Source organism: Astyanax mexicanus, chromosome 25, assembly GCF_023375975.1.
Source record: "Astyanax mexicanus isolate ESR-SI-001 chromosome 25, AstMex3_surface, whole genome shotgun sequence".
Taxonomy (NCBI): domain Eukaryota; kingdom Metazoa; phylum Chordata; class Actinopteri; order Characiformes; family Acestrorhamphidae; genus Astyanax; species Astyanax mexicanus.
In genome coordinates, this window is record NC_064432.1 from 14,682,373 (window position 1) to 14,695,627 (window position 13,255).

Sequence of the window (13,255 nt, forward strand, 5' to 3'; positions counted from 1 at the left end):
ACTCCTCACTGTGATTTTCTTTTAGCTGCTTTAGGAGACGATTGCAGCTGTTCCCCAATGTCCTCTCTCTCATCAGACGGATGACCCTAATATCACAAGCATACCTGCAAAACAAGACAGACAACTATTGTAGAATTTTGTCTGAGGTAAATTTAAAGTTGTGCTCAGAATGTAACTGACAGTCTGTGCTACTTACTTTCGTGTGAGGATGATTCGGAACTCTGACCGGTGAGGGACATCCAGTTGGTCCAGGACGGTCTTGCTTGTTGACAGATGGGTGACTTTACAAAAATTGCAACGGAGAGTCTCGGTCACCATCAGGTAATATCTGTCAATGTCCAAGACATGTCGCACTCTTTTATGGATTCCGCAACCAGTCAGCTGCTTGCCGCAGTCTGGGCACTGCAACCTGACCTTCCACAGGTGGTATGGCATCCACACAAGAAGACGATGGGTGAAGAAGGGATCTGGTGTGGGCACCTGATGGTAAATCAGAGCTGGTGTAGGTGGCTCATACCATAGCTTCAGGCCACTTCTAAGTCTCTGATTCCCCCACAATGTGGATGCTATCCATTTCTGGTCTTGTAGAGGGATGTTTTTCTTCATCTCTGCTGGCAACCAGAAATCATTGAAACCAGAAGATGACAGAGCAGGAGATTGAGAAGGAGTCTGAGGGACAGGTGGGACAGCAGGTACAACAGAGGGAAGACTGGATAGAGTGGTTTCCACACTGGGGCAGTCATCTGATGCACAGCTGGTGGTAATGGATTCACTCTGTTTCACACATACACACATTAAAAAAGGGATAATTAAAAATATATTAAGGCAACAAAGACAAACCACATCCTAATTTAGACACTGAAACTTACAGAAACGGTGGACACAGAAGACATCGACAAGGTGGATGGCTTCCTCCTTGCAGAGGTAGATAAAGAAGGAGGCAAGGAAAAAGGGGATGTGGTCTGGATGTAAGTCTTGGGACTGCATGATTGCTGTAGGGCAGTGGATGTGGCCCTGGCAACAGCAGGACTGGAGAATGCAGGTGGGCCAGCTGTAGTAGTGTCAATGGCATGATCCTAGAGAACAGATTTTACATCAACAACAGTTTATAGCGAATTATACTGACAGCTCAAATTATGCTATGATAAAACAAACATTTACATTCTCTAAACCAGTGTTCTCCAATCTTGGCCGGTATGCTTTCTAAACTACCAGCAGCACTACTTGCTTAATCGGCTAGTCTCAGCCTTTAAACAGTTGGTTATATAGGACATGTCATTGCTTGGTTGAAATAAAAACATACACCCTGACTGGCCCTTTACAGATCGGAGTGGTGGCCCATGCACTAAACCATACCTTAGTTGGAGGCCTGGCCTGACTAAGCACTGGTTTTGCTGCAGCGACATGCTTTCCACCAAAACGAGATGGTTTAAACTGAAGAAAGAAAAATAAATTAGAGCAATTTAGTCCAAGTGGTATCATATAAACATCTTAATTTTAAAAAAGCAAAAAACATTTGATCATACAAATGATCATACAAATATAATGACCATTGTTTTTCTTAATTTTACACTGATAGAGATTTGACTACATTAATTAATACATTAATTAATGTGTAGAAATTAGTAGAAATGTAGAAATTTCACTAATTGGGAACAGAAAAAGAAAATCGTATTGTACCACATGGGAGTACTTAAAACTGGTTTGAGTAAGAACGCTCTTTCAATAATAATTCCAGCAAAATTTGTCTACCAAAAACTGAAGAAGACCCTTTTTAAGGGTAAAAAACAAACATAAAAAGTAAGAAGGGAATACTTCACTCACTATTTGTCGCTGGGAAACTGTGAGTGTGGGTAAAGAGGGGCTGGAACACACAGGTTGTCTTGATGTGCATGGCACAGTAGATGTATGTTCACTAGTGGTCTAAAGAAATACATTAAAAAAAGTACAACCATTAAAAATCACTTAAATACATAATACATGCTTTTCTGCTCATTATATCCACCTATTTCCACACCTTTACACAGTGGTACCCGCACACACAGCTCTGACGACCCCCAAAAATTGACGTCTGTTGTTTGAGCTGTGCTGGACACTTCTCTATCTGCAAGAAATTCCAATAGGACAATTTACTGACTGCATTGTTAATTGTGCTGTAATGTAGCTAGCATTAAAACCAATTGTTAAAGGACAGTAATGTACCAAAACGTGTATGTGCCGTAATGAAATAAATCATTACAAAATGTAGAATTCTGGCTTCATACTCTTACTGGACTTGATTTGTGATTTCATTAGCCACTGTAGAACAACATACATGTAGATTGACACTATGTGAGCTTGTAGGCAGACACTGAGGGGCCAGGAAAGTCACAAACAGGACAAAAGTGTGAGGCACATGCATTAACTGGCATTAATTTATGTGTCCCATAACCATATTTATGGGGCTCTAGTCATTAATGTACAGTACAGTAAATGAAATGGTCAGTCAGTGTATAACTGTATTAACTGGCATCTTAATTTATGTGTCCCATAACCATCTTTATGGGGCTCTAGTCATAATGTACAGTATAGTAAATGAAATGGTCAGTCAGTGTATAAATGTATTAACACATTAAGTGTATAACACATTAATTTAATTCTATATTGTGTGACTTAAAATCACGTGGTACTCACTGAATAATCTATAGGGGGATTCCACTGTTTATGCATAATCAAATGGTTCAGAGTCCTTCAGAGCAGTGTTCTAGAGAAACCAGTGCAAATCTAAATATATAATAGAACTTAATATGTATATATTAGATATGTTTACGAATATAATAATAATATTTTAATAAGCATGATAGGTATTAGACGCGTTTGATGCGTCAAAATGACTTTGTTACAACAATTTATAACAAATTAATTAACACACTGAGAAAATGTGTTTAATAATAAAAACAAATAGGTAGAATAGTCTCTTTTGTCACGTTTCTATAAACCGTTCAGACTGTCTATACAAATAAAACTACAAAACTATCTTAAACACGTAAAAATCACTACATCGCAGAGCCTTGATTTATTATGTGTTTAATGCTTGCCTTTTGATAGAGCTCATGCCATTTCTTTTGCCTCGGGGCTGGCCTGTTCCCCGCCTCCGAGGGCCAAACGCCCGTACCAGCGAAGGTCTTTAGCCTGGCCACCCACTCCTCATCACCCATCGCTCGGTGTTTTTTTTTAGATGCCATATTATTCCAATATTACCAACGGAGCTAGCTAGCTAAATAAACTATTTTCAAAAAAGATAGACAGCTAACTAGATAGTTAGATCATTTTTTTCACCTATAACTGTTGAAGGGATGTGATTGGTAAGAAAAGGAGAGGCGGCATGGATTTTGATTGGTCAGAAATGGAGTGGTGGAGAAACATTTAATTGGTTAAAAATGGACAGAGCGTCAGGCAATCGCTGCGATTTGATTGGCAAGAAATGGAGACCCGCCAAGGTTTTTGATTGGCAAGAAATGGACGGGTTATCTGAGGAGCAGATTTCATTGGTAAGAAATGGACACTGTGCCGTGAGCTGATTGGAGAAAAATGGAAGCGGCTTTGGAAGAACAGTGACACGATTGGCGTGCTGGAAGCCGGCGCTTGTGTTCCAGGTAGCGCTAACGAGGCTCAGGCATGCAGCTAGTTACCTGCCAGCACCACAGGGGATGGCAAGAACCAAAGTAATCTTAGCGAATGTTGGGGAGCGACAAAAGCAGAGGAGCCGAGCCAGCCAGGAGTCGAACCTAGAATCTTCTGATCCGTAGTCAGACGCGTTATCCATTGCGCCACTGGCCCACCGGCAAGAAACTGTCAGGCAAAGTGGATAAGAGGACATTTCAGGCCTATGTCACACCAAACTGGGCCTCTTAGCTCTGAAGTAAAGCAAGATCCCAACACCCAAGCTGCACTATTAGAAGTTCCAACAGGATCGCCATTGAAACCCAGCAAAATGTTAAGGCATCACTCTGCTTTCCTCAGCCAGCAAGAAGCTTCCCATACCGGGAGTTGAACCCGGGCCGCCTGGGTGAAAACCAGGAATCCTAACCGCTAGACCATATGGGACTCCAAGGTTAAAAAGGCACAAGGAAAAGTATTTCATTAGACTCTTGAGTTTAGAAATAGGCCCTCATGCAGGACAATTTCCTAAGTGTTTGCATCCGTAAGAATTTTCTCAAGCATCCAGAGAACGAAAGGTAGAATAATCTGACAAGCAGACACATGCCTCATCCTCACGCCATGTTGCACAACGCTTTGCTGAAGCAGTACTACCGAAAAACAAGACATGCACCTGTTTTACTTTAAATGATTCCAAAGACAGGCAAGAAAAGCCTGCTGCAAGCTTAAAGGACTTGCCGTGACCCGGATTCGAACCGGGGTTGCTGCGGCCACAACGCAGAGTACTAACCACTATACGATCACGGCACCCCACCATCCACTAGCAAAGATCTTGCTCTCTTCCCAGGCAATAGGCTTGTCAACTGATTGTACGGCACATGACTGGATATATGCATCAGAGGAAAGATGTGCAACAACACTTACCGGATCATAACAAGAGCCTACTGTTACATGATCCACTGTAGGCTTTTTTCTAAAGTACTTGCAAAGTTAAGTAAAAGCTGGAATCAGATTCGTTTTCCCTGTTCGTAGATGTTGTGATTAACTGCACATATATGTGCAAGGAGAACATAAGTCTTTATTGTAGATACTGGTGCTTAACCACCTTCACTTACCATGCTCCAAACAAAACAAGGTGAGTCTCTTAGGATATTACGAGCATGTTTCTCATTTAAAATTGATCAATGCCCCGTGTGAGGATCGAACTCACGACCTTCAGATTATGAGACTGACGCGCTACCTACTGCGCTAACGAGGCTCAGGCACGCAGCTAGTTACCTGCCAGCACCACAGGGGATGGCAAGAACCAAAGTAATCTTAGCGAATGTTGGGGAGCGACAAAAGCAGAGGAGCCGAGCCAGCCAGGAGTCGAACCTAGAATCTTCTGATCCGTAGTCAGACGCGTTATCCATTGCGCCACTGGCCCACCGGCAAGAAACTGTCAGGCAAAGTGGATAAGAGGACATTTCAGGCCTATGTCACACCAAACTGGGCCTCTTAGCTCTGAAGTAAAGCAAGATCCCAACACCCAAGCTGCACTATTAGAAGTTCTTTCAGGATCGCCATTGAAACCCAGCAAAATGTTAAGGCATCACTCTGCTTTCCTCAGCCAGCAAGAAGCTTCCCATACCGGGAGTTGAACCCGGGCCGCCTGGGTGAAAACCAGGAATCCTAACCGCTAGACCATATGGGACTCCAAGGTTAAAAAGGCACAAGGAAAAGTATGTCATTAGACTCTTGAGTTTGGAAATAGGACCTCATACAGGACAATTTCCTAAGTGTTTGCATCCGTAAGAATTTTCTCAAGCATCCAGAAACGAAAGGTAGAATAATCTGACAAGCTGACACATGCCTCATCCTCACGCCATGTTGCACAACGCTTTGCTAAAGCAGTACTACCGAAAAACAAGACATGCACCTGTTTTACTTTAAATGATTCCAAAGACAGGCAAGAAAAGCCTGCTGCAAGCTTAAAGGACTTGCCGTGACCCAGATTCGAACCGGGGTTGCTGCGGCCACAACGCAGAGTACTAACCACTATACGATCACGGCACCCCACCATCCACTAGCAAAGATCTTGCTCTCTTCCCAGGCAATAGGCTTGTCAACTGATTGTACGGCACATGACTGGATATATGCATCGGAGGAAAGATGTGCAACAACACTTACCGGATCATAACAAGAGCCTACTGTTACATGATCCACTGTAGGCTTTTTTCTAAAGTACTTGCAAAGTTAAGTAAAAGCTGGAATCAGATTCGTTTTCCCTGTTCGTAGATGTTGTGATTAACTGCACATGTATGTGCAAGGAGAATATAAGTCTTTATTGTAGATACTGGTGCTTAAACTCCTTCACTTACCATGCTCCAAACAAAACAAGGTGAGTCTCTTAGGATATTACGAGCATGTTTCTTATTTAAAAATGATCAATGCCCCGTGTGAGGATCGAACTCACGACCTTCAGATTATGAGACTGACGCGCTACCTACTGCGCTAACGAGGCTCAGGCATGCAGCTAGTTACCTGCCAGCACCACAGGGGATGGCAAGAACCAAAGTAATCTTAGCGAATGTTGGGGAGCGACAAAAGCAGAGGAGCCGAGCCAGCCAGGAGTCGAACCTATAATCTTCTGATCCGTAGTCAGACGCGTTATCCATTGCGCCACTGGCCCACCGGCAAGAAACTGTCAGGCAAAGTGGATAAGAGGACATTTCAGGTCTATGTCACACCAAAATGGGCCTCTTAGCTCTGAAGTAAAGCAAGATCCCAACACCCAAGCTGCACTATTAGAAGTTCCAACAGGATCGCCATTGAAACCCAGCAAAATGTTAAGGCAGCACTCTGCTTTCCTCAGCCAGCAAGAAGCTTCCCATACCGGGAGTTGAACCCGGGCCGCCTGGGTGAAAACCAGGAATCCTAACCGCTAGACCATATGGGACTCCAAGGTTAAAAAGGCACAAGGAAAATTATGTCATTAGACTCTTGAGTTTAGAAATAGGCCCTCATGCAGGACAATTTCCTAAGTGTTTGCATCCATAAGAATTTTCTCAAGCATCCAGAAACGAAATTTAGAATAATCTGACAAGCAGACACATGCCTCATCCTCACGCCATGTTGCACAACGCTTTGCTGAAGCAGTACTACCAAAAAACAAGACATGCACCTGTTTTACTTTAAATGATTCCAAAGACAGGCAAGAAAAGCCTGCTGCAAGCTTAAAGGACTTGCCGGGACCCGCATTCGAACCGGGGTTGCTGCGGCCACAACGCAGAGTACTAACCACTATACGATCACGGCACCCCACCATCCACTAGCAAAGATCTTGCTCTCTTCCCAGGCAATAGGCTTGTCAACTGATTGTACGGCACATGACTGGATATATGCATCGGAGGAAAGATGTGCAACAACACTTACCGGATCATAACAAGAGCCTACTGTTACATGATCCACTGTAGGCTTTTTTCTAAAGTACTTGCAAAGTTAAGTAAAAGCTGGAATCAGATTCGTTTTCCCTGTTCGTAGATGTTGTGATTAACTGCACATGTATGTGCAAGGAGAACATAAGTCTTTATTGTAGATACTGGTGCTTAAACTCCTTCACTTACCATGCTCCAAACAAAACAAGGTGAGTCTCTTAGGATATTACGAGCATGTTTCTTATTTAAAAATGATCAATGCCCCGTGTGAGGATCGAACTCACGACCTTCAGATTATGAGACTGACGCGCTACCTACTGCGCTAACGAGGCTCAGGCATGCAGCTAGTTACCTGCCAGCACCACAGGGGATGGCAAGAACCAAAGTAATCTTAGCGAATGTTGGGCAGCGACAAAAGCAGAGGAGCCGAGCCAGCCAGGAGTCGAACCTAGAATCTTCTGATCCGTAGTCAGACGCGTTATCCATTGCGCCACTGGCCCACCGGCAAGAAACTGTCAGGCAAAGTGGATAAGAGGACATTTCAGGTCTATGTCACACCAAAATGGGCCTCTTAGCTCTGAAGTAAAGCAAGATCCCAACACCCAAGCTGCACTATTAGAAGTTCCAACAGGATCGCCATTGAAACCCAGCAAAATGTTAAGGCATCACTCTGCTTTCCTCAGCCAGCAAGAAGCTTCCCATACCGGGAGTTGAACCAGGGCCGCCTGGGTGAAAACCAGGAATCCTAACCGCTAGACCATATGGGACTCCAAGGTTAAAAAGGCACAAGGAAAATTATGTCATTAGACTCTTGAGTTTAGAAATAGGCCCTCATGCAGGACAATTTCCTAAGTGTTTGCATCCGTAAGAATTTTCTCAAGCATCCAGAAACGAAATTTAGAATAATCTGACAAGCAGACACATGCCTCATCCTCACGCCATGTTGCACAACGCTTTGCTGAAGCAGTACTACCGAAAAACAAGACATGCACCAGTTTTACTTTAAATGATTCCAAAGACAGGCAAGAAAAGCCTGCTGCAAGCTTAAAGGACTTGCCGTGACCCGGATTCGAACCGGGGTTGCTGCGGCCACAACGCAAAGTACTAACCACTATACGATCACTGCACCCCACCATCCACTAGCAAAGATCTTGCTCTCTTCCCAGGCAATAGGCTTGTCAACTGATTGTACGGCACATGACTGGATATATGCATCGGAGGAAAGATGTGCAACAACACTTACCGGATCATAACAAGAGCCTACTGTTACATGATCCACTGTAGGCTTTTTTCTAAAGTACTTGCAAAGTTAAGTAAAAGCTGGAATCAGATTCGTTTTCCCTGTTCGTAGATGTTGTGATTAACTGCACATGTATGTGCAAGGAGAACATAAGTCTTTATTGTAGATACTGGTGCTTAAACTCCTTCACTTACCATGCTCCAAACAAAACAAGGTGAGTCTCTTAGGATATTACGAGCATGTTTCTCATTTAAAATTGATCAATGCCCCGTGTGAGGATCGAACTCAAGACCTTCAGATTATGAGACTAACGCGCTACCTACTGCGCTAACGAGGCTCAGGCATGCAGCTAGTTACCTGCCAGCACCACAGGGGATGGCAAGAACCAAAGTAATCTTAGCGAATGTTGGGGAGCGACAAAAGCAGAGGAGCCGAGCCAGCCAGGAGTCGAACCTAGAATCTTCGGATCCGTAGTCAGACGCGTTATCCATTGCGCCACTGGCCCACCGGCAAGAAACTGTCAGACAAAGTGGATAAGAGGACATTTCAGGCCTATGTCACACCAAAATGGGCCTCTTAGCTCTGAAGTAAAGCAAGATCCCAACACCCAAGCTGCACTATTAGAAGTTCCAACAGGATCGCCATTGAAACCCAGCAAAATGTTAAGGCATCACTCTGCTTTCCTCAGCCAGCAAGAAGCTTCCCATACCGGGAGTTGAACCCGGGCCGCCTGGGTGAAAACCAGGAATCCTAACCGCTAGACCATATGGGACTCCAAGGTTAAAAAGGCACAAGGAAAATTATGTCGTTAGACTCTTTAGTTTAGAAATAGGCCCTCATGCAGGACAATTTCCTAAGTGTTTGCATCCGTAAGAATTTTCTCAAGCATCCAGAGAACGAAAGGTAGAATAATCTGACAAGCAGACACATGCCTCATCCTCACGCCATGTTGCACAACGCTTTGCTGAAGCAGTACTACCGAAAAACAAGACATGCACCTGTTTTACTTTAAATGATTCCAAAGACAGGCAAGAAAAGCCTGCTGCAAGCTTAAAGGACTTGCCGTGACCCGGATTCGAACCGGGGTTGCTGCGGCCACAACGCAGAGTACTAACCACTATACGATCACGGCACCCCACCATCCACTAGCAAAGATCTTGCTCTCTTCCCAGGCAATAGGCTTGTCAACTGATTGTACGGCACATGACTGGATATATGCATCGGAGGAAAGATGTGCAACAACACTTACCGGATCATAACAAGAGCCTACTGTTACATGATCCACTGTAGGCTTTTTTATAAAGTACTTGCAAAGTTAAGTAAAAGCTGGAATCAGATTCGTTTTCCCTGTTCGTAGATGTTGTGATTAACTGCACATGTATGTGCAAGGAGAACATAAGTCTTTATTGTAGATACTGGTGCTTAAACTCTTTCACTTACCATGCTCCAAACAAAACAAGGTGAGTCTCTTAGGATATTACGAGCATGTTTCTTACTTAAAAATGATCAATGCCCCGTGTGAGGATCGAACTCACGACCTTCAGATTATGAGACTGACGCGCTACCTACTGCGCTAACGAGGCTCAGGCATGCAGCTAGTTACCTGCCAGCACCACAGGGGATGGCAAGAACCAAAGTAATCTTAGCGAATGTTGGGGAGCGACAAAAGCAGAGGAGCCGAGCCAGCCAGGAGTCGAAACTAGAATCTTCTGATCCGTAGTCAGACGCGTTATCCATTGCGCCACTGGCCCACCGGCAAGAAACTGTCAGGCAAAGTGGATAAGAGGACATTTCAGGTCTATGTCACACCAAAATGGGCCTCTTAGCTCTGAAGTAAAGCAAGATCCCAACACCTAAGCTGCACTATTAGAAGTTCCAACAGGATCGCGATTGAAACCCAGCAAAATGTTAAGGCATCACTCTGCTTTCCTCAGCCAGCAAGAAGCTTCCCATACCGGGAGTTGAACCCGGGCCGCCTGGGTGAAAACCAGGAATCCTAACCGCTAGACCATATGGGACTCCAAGGTTAAAAAGGCACAAGGAAAATTATGTCATTAGACTCTTGAGTTTAGAAATAGGCCCTCATGCAGGACAATTTCCTAAGTGTTTGCATCCGTAAGAATTTTCTCAAGCATCCAGAAACGAAATTTAGAATAATCTGACAAGCAGACACATGCCTCATCCTCACGCCATGTTGCACAACGCTTTGCTGAAGCAGTACTACCGAAAAACAAGACATGCACCTGTTTTACTTTAAATGATTCCAAAGACAGGCAAGAAAAGCCTGCTGCAAGCTTAAAGGACTTGCAGTGACCCGGATTCGAACCGGGGTTGCTGCGGCCACAACGCAAAGTACTAACCACTATACGATCACTGCACCCCACCATCCACTAGCAAAGATCTTGCTCTCTTCCCAGGCAATAGGCTTGTCAACTGATTGTACGGCACATGACTGGATATATGCATCGGAGGAAAGATGTGCAACAACACTTACCGGATCATAACAAGAGCCTACTGTTACATGATCCACTGTAGGCTTTTTTCTAAAGTACTTGCAAAGTTAAGTAAAAGCTGGAATCAGATTCGTTTTTCCCTGTTCGTAGATGTTGTGATTAACTGCACATATATGTGCAAGGAGAACATAAGTCTTTATTGTAGATACTGGTGCTTAACCACCTTCACTTACCATGCTCCAAACAAAACAAGGTGAGTCTCTTAGGATATTACGAGCATGTTTCTCATTTAAAATTGATCAATGCCCCGTGTGAGGATCGAACTCACGACCTTCAGATTATGAGACTGACGCGCTACCTACTGCGCTAACGAGGCTCAGGCATGCAGCTAGTTACCTGCCAGCATCACAGGGGATGGCAAGAACGAAATTAATCTTAGCGGATGTTGGGGAGCGACAAAAGCAGAGGAGCCGAGCCAGCCAGGAGTCGAACCTAGAATCTTCTGATTCGTAGTCAGACGCGTTATCCATTGCGCCACTGGCCCACCCGCAAGAAACTGTCAGGCAAAGTGGATAAGAGGACATTTCAGGCCTATGTCACACCAAAATGGGCCTCTTAGCTCTGAAGTAAAGCAAGATCCCAACACCCAAGCTGCACTATTAGAAGTTCAAACAGGATCGCCATTGAAACCCAGCAAAATGTTAAGGCATCACTCTGCTTTCCTCAGCCAGCAAGAAGCTTCCCATACCGGGAGTTGAACCCAGGCCGCCTGGGTGAAAACCAGGAATCCTAACCGCTAGACCATATGGGACTCCAAGGTTAAAAAGGCACAAGGAAAATTATGTCATTAGACTCTTGAGTTTAGAAATAGGCCCTCATACAGGACAATTTCCTAAGTGTTTGCATCCGTAAGAATTTTCTCAAGCATCCAGAAACGAAATTTAGAATAATCTGACAAGCAGACACATGCCTCATCCTCACGCCATGTTGCACAAAGCTTTGCTGAAGCAGTACTACCAAAAAACAAGACATGCACCTGTTTTACTTTAAATGATTCCAAAGACAGGCAAGAAAAGCCTGCTGCAAGCTTAAAGGACTTGCCGTGACCCGGATTCGAACCGGGGTTGCTGCGGCCACAACGCAGAGTACTAACCACTATACGATCACGGCACCCCACCATCCACTAGCAAAGACCTTGCTCTCTTCCCAGGCAATAGGCTTGTCAACTGATTGTACGGCACATGACGGGATATATGCATCGGAGGAAAGATGTGCAACAACACTTACCGGATCATAACAAGAGCCTACTGTTACATGATCCACTGTAGGCTTTTTTCTAAAGTACTTGCAAAGTTAAGTAAAAGCTGGAATCAGATTCGTTTTCCCTGTTCGTAGATGTTGTGATTAACTGCACATGTATGTGCAAGGAGAAGATAAGTCTTTATTGTAGATACTGGTGCTTAAACTCCTTCACTTACCATGCTCCAAACAAAACAAGGTGAGTCTCTTAGGATATTACGAGCATGTTTCTTATTTAAAAATGATCATTGCCCCGTGTGAGGATCGAACTCACGACCTTCAGATTATGAGACTGACGCGCTACCTATTGCGCTAACGAGACTCAGGCATGCAGCTAGTTACCTGCCAGCACCACAGGGGATGGCAAGAACCAAAGTAATCTTAGCGAATGTTGGGGAGCGACAAAAGCAGAGGAGCCGAGCCAGCCAGGAGTCGAACCTAGAATCTTCTGATCCGTAGTCAGACGCGTTATCCATTGCGCCACTGGCCCACCGGCAAGAAACTGTCAGGCAAAGTGGATAAGAGGACATTTCAGGTCTATGTCACACCAAAATGGGCCTCTTAGCTCTGAAGTAAAGCAAGATCCCAACACCCAAGCTGCACTATTAGAAGTTCCAACAGGATCGCCATTGAAACCCAGCAAAATGTTAAGGCATCACTCTGCTTTCCTCAGCCAGCAAGAAGCTTCCCATACCGGGAGTTGAACCCGGGCCGCCTGGGTGAAAACCAGGAATCCTAACCGCTAGACCATATGGGACTCCAAGGTTAAAAAGGCACAAGGAAAATTATGTCATTAGACTCTTGAGTTTAGAAATAGGCCCTCATGCAGGACAATTTCCTAAGTGTTTGCATCCGTAAGAATTTTCTCAAGCATCCAGAAACGAAATTTAGAATAATCTGACAAGCAGACACATGCCTCATCCTCACGCCATGTTGCACAACGCTTTGCTGAAGCAGTACTACCGAAAAACAAGACATGCACCTGTTTTACTTTAAATGATTCCAAAGACAGGCAAGAAAAGTCTGCTGCAAGCTTAAAGGACTTGCCGTGACCTGGATTCGAACCGGGGTTGCTGCGGCCACAACGCAGAGTACTAACCACTATACCATCACGGCACCCCACCATCCACTAGCAAAGATCTTGCTCTCTTCCCAGGCAATAGGATTGTCAACTGATTGTACGGCACATGACTGGATATATGCATCGG

At 44.4% G+C, this 13,255-nt stretch overlaps 1 long non-coding RNA gene and 27 other non-coding genes across 28 annotated transcripts; all 28 read right to left on the reverse strand.

Annotated features, from left to right (window-relative positions):
* Positions 1-1,222: 1,222 nt before the first annotated feature.
* Positions 1,223-2,213, reverse strand: LOC125787801 (uncharacterized). Its single transcript, XR_007429560.1, has 3 exons — positions 2,018-2,213; positions 1,825-1,923; positions 1,223-1,434 (listed from the first exon to the last, which is right to left on the reverse strand). It is a non-coding gene; the product is annotated as an uncharacterized LOC125787801 (long non-coding RNA).
* A 1,533-nt stretch (positions 2,214-3,746) lies between these two features.
* trnar-acg (transfer RNA arginine (anticodon ACG)) lies at positions 3,747-3,819 on the reverse strand. Its single transcript has one exon. It is a non-coding gene; the product is annotated as a tRNA-Arg (tRNA).
* A 195-nt stretch (positions 3,820-4,014) lies between these two features.
* On the reverse strand, positions 4,015-4,086 carry trnae-uuc (transfer RNA glutamic acid (anticodon UUC)). Its single transcript has one exon. It is a non-coding gene; the product is annotated as a tRNA-Glu (tRNA).
* A 288-nt stretch (positions 4,087-4,374) lies between these two features.
* trnah-gug (transfer RNA histidin (anticodon GUG)) lies at positions 4,375-4,446 on the reverse strand. Its single transcript has one exon. It is a non-coding gene; the product is annotated as a tRNA-His (tRNA).
* Positions 4,447-4,824: 378 nt separating this feature from the next.
* On the reverse strand, positions 4,825-4,897 carry trnam-cau (transfer RNA methionine (anticodon CAU)). The gene has a single exon. It is a non-coding gene; the product is annotated as a tRNA-Met (tRNA).
* A 95-nt stretch (positions 4,898-4,992) lies between these two features.
* On the reverse strand, positions 4,993-5,065 carry trnar-acg (transfer RNA arginine (anticodon ACG)). Its single transcript has one exon. It is a non-coding gene; the product is annotated as a tRNA-Arg (tRNA).
* A 195-nt stretch (positions 5,066-5,260) lies between these two features.
* trnae-uuc (transfer RNA glutamic acid (anticodon UUC)) lies at positions 5,261-5,332 on the reverse strand. Its single transcript has one exon. It is a non-coding gene; the product is annotated as a tRNA-Glu (tRNA).
* Positions 5,333-6,069: 737 nt separating this feature from the next.
* trnam-cau (transfer RNA methionine (anticodon CAU)) lies at positions 6,070-6,142 on the reverse strand. The gene has a single exon. It is a non-coding gene; the product is annotated as a tRNA-Met (tRNA).
* Positions 6,143-6,237: 95 nt separating this feature from the next.
* trnar-acg (transfer RNA arginine (anticodon ACG)) lies at positions 6,238-6,310 on the reverse strand. Its single transcript has one exon. It is a non-coding gene; the product is annotated as a tRNA-Arg (tRNA).
* A 195-nt stretch (positions 6,311-6,505) lies between these two features.
* trnae-uuc (transfer RNA glutamic acid (anticodon UUC)) lies at positions 6,506-6,577 on the reverse strand. The gene has a single exon. It is a non-coding gene; the product is annotated as a tRNA-Glu (tRNA).
* Positions 6,578-7,314: 737 nt separating this feature from the next.
* trnam-cau (transfer RNA methionine (anticodon CAU)) lies at positions 7,315-7,387 on the reverse strand. The gene has a single exon. It is a non-coding gene; the product is annotated as a tRNA-Met (tRNA).
* A 95-nt stretch (positions 7,388-7,482) lies between these two features.
* Positions 7,483-7,555, reverse strand: trnar-acg (transfer RNA arginine (anticodon ACG)). Its single transcript has one exon. It is a non-coding gene; the product is annotated as a tRNA-Arg (tRNA).
* A 195-nt stretch (positions 7,556-7,750) lies between these two features.
* On the reverse strand, positions 7,751-7,822 carry trnae-uuc (transfer RNA glutamic acid (anticodon UUC)). Its single transcript has one exon. It is a non-coding gene; the product is annotated as a tRNA-Glu (tRNA).
* A 737-nt stretch (positions 7,823-8,559) lies between these two features.
* trnam-cau (transfer RNA methionine (anticodon CAU)) lies at positions 8,560-8,632 on the reverse strand. The gene has a single exon. It is a non-coding gene; the product is annotated as a tRNA-Met (tRNA).
* Positions 8,633-8,995: 363 nt separating this feature from the next.
* Positions 8,996-9,067, reverse strand: trnae-uuc (transfer RNA glutamic acid (anticodon UUC)). Its single transcript has one exon. It is a non-coding gene; the product is annotated as a tRNA-Glu (tRNA).
* Positions 9,068-9,355: 288 nt separating this feature from the next.
* Positions 9,356-9,427, reverse strand: trnah-gug (transfer RNA histidin (anticodon GUG)). The gene has a single exon. It is a non-coding gene; the product is annotated as a tRNA-His (tRNA).
* Positions 9,428-9,805: 378 nt separating this feature from the next.
* Positions 9,806-9,878, reverse strand: trnam-cau (transfer RNA methionine (anticodon CAU)). Its single transcript has one exon. It is a non-coding gene; the product is annotated as a tRNA-Met (tRNA).
* A 95-nt stretch (positions 9,879-9,973) lies between these two features.
* On the reverse strand, positions 9,974-10,046 carry trnar-acg (transfer RNA arginine (anticodon ACG)). The gene has a single exon. It is a non-coding gene; the product is annotated as a tRNA-Arg (tRNA).
* Positions 10,047-10,241: 195 nt separating this feature from the next.
* Positions 10,242-10,313, reverse strand: trnae-uuc (transfer RNA glutamic acid (anticodon UUC)). The gene has a single exon. It is a non-coding gene; the product is annotated as a tRNA-Glu (tRNA).
* A 287-nt stretch (positions 10,314-10,600) lies between these two features.
* On the reverse strand, positions 10,601-10,672 carry trnah-gug (transfer RNA histidin (anticodon GUG)). Its single transcript has one exon. It is a non-coding gene; the product is annotated as a tRNA-His (tRNA).
* Positions 10,673-11,051: 379 nt separating this feature from the next.
* On the reverse strand, positions 11,052-11,124 carry trnam-cau (transfer RNA methionine (anticodon CAU)). The gene has a single exon. It is a non-coding gene; the product is annotated as a tRNA-Met (tRNA).
* Positions 11,125-11,219: 95 nt separating this feature from the next.
* trnar-acg (transfer RNA arginine (anticodon ACG)) lies at positions 11,220-11,292 on the reverse strand. The gene has a single exon. It is a non-coding gene; the product is annotated as a tRNA-Arg (tRNA).
* Positions 11,293-11,487: 195 nt separating this feature from the next.
* trnae-uuc (transfer RNA glutamic acid (anticodon UUC)) lies at positions 11,488-11,559 on the reverse strand. The gene has a single exon. It is a non-coding gene; the product is annotated as a tRNA-Glu (tRNA).
* A 287-nt stretch (positions 11,560-11,846) lies between these two features.
* Positions 11,847-11,918, reverse strand: trnah-gug (transfer RNA histidin (anticodon GUG)). The gene has a single exon. It is a non-coding gene; the product is annotated as a tRNA-His (tRNA).
* A 378-nt stretch (positions 11,919-12,296) lies between these two features.
* On the reverse strand, positions 12,297-12,369 carry trnam-cau (transfer RNA methionine (anticodon CAU)). Its single transcript has one exon. It is a non-coding gene; the product is annotated as a tRNA-Met (tRNA).
* A 95-nt stretch (positions 12,370-12,464) lies between these two features.
* Positions 12,465-12,537, reverse strand: trnar-acg (transfer RNA arginine (anticodon ACG)). The gene has a single exon. It is a non-coding gene; the product is annotated as a tRNA-Arg (tRNA).
* A 195-nt stretch (positions 12,538-12,732) lies between these two features.
* trnae-uuc (transfer RNA glutamic acid (anticodon UUC)) lies at positions 12,733-12,804 on the reverse strand. Its single transcript has one exon. It is a non-coding gene; the product is annotated as a tRNA-Glu (tRNA).
* A 287-nt stretch (positions 12,805-13,091) lies between these two features.
* trnah-gug (transfer RNA histidin (anticodon GUG)) lies at positions 13,092-13,163 on the reverse strand. The gene has a single exon. It is a non-coding gene; the product is annotated as a tRNA-His (tRNA).
* Positions 13,164-13,255: the final 92 nt, after the last annotated feature.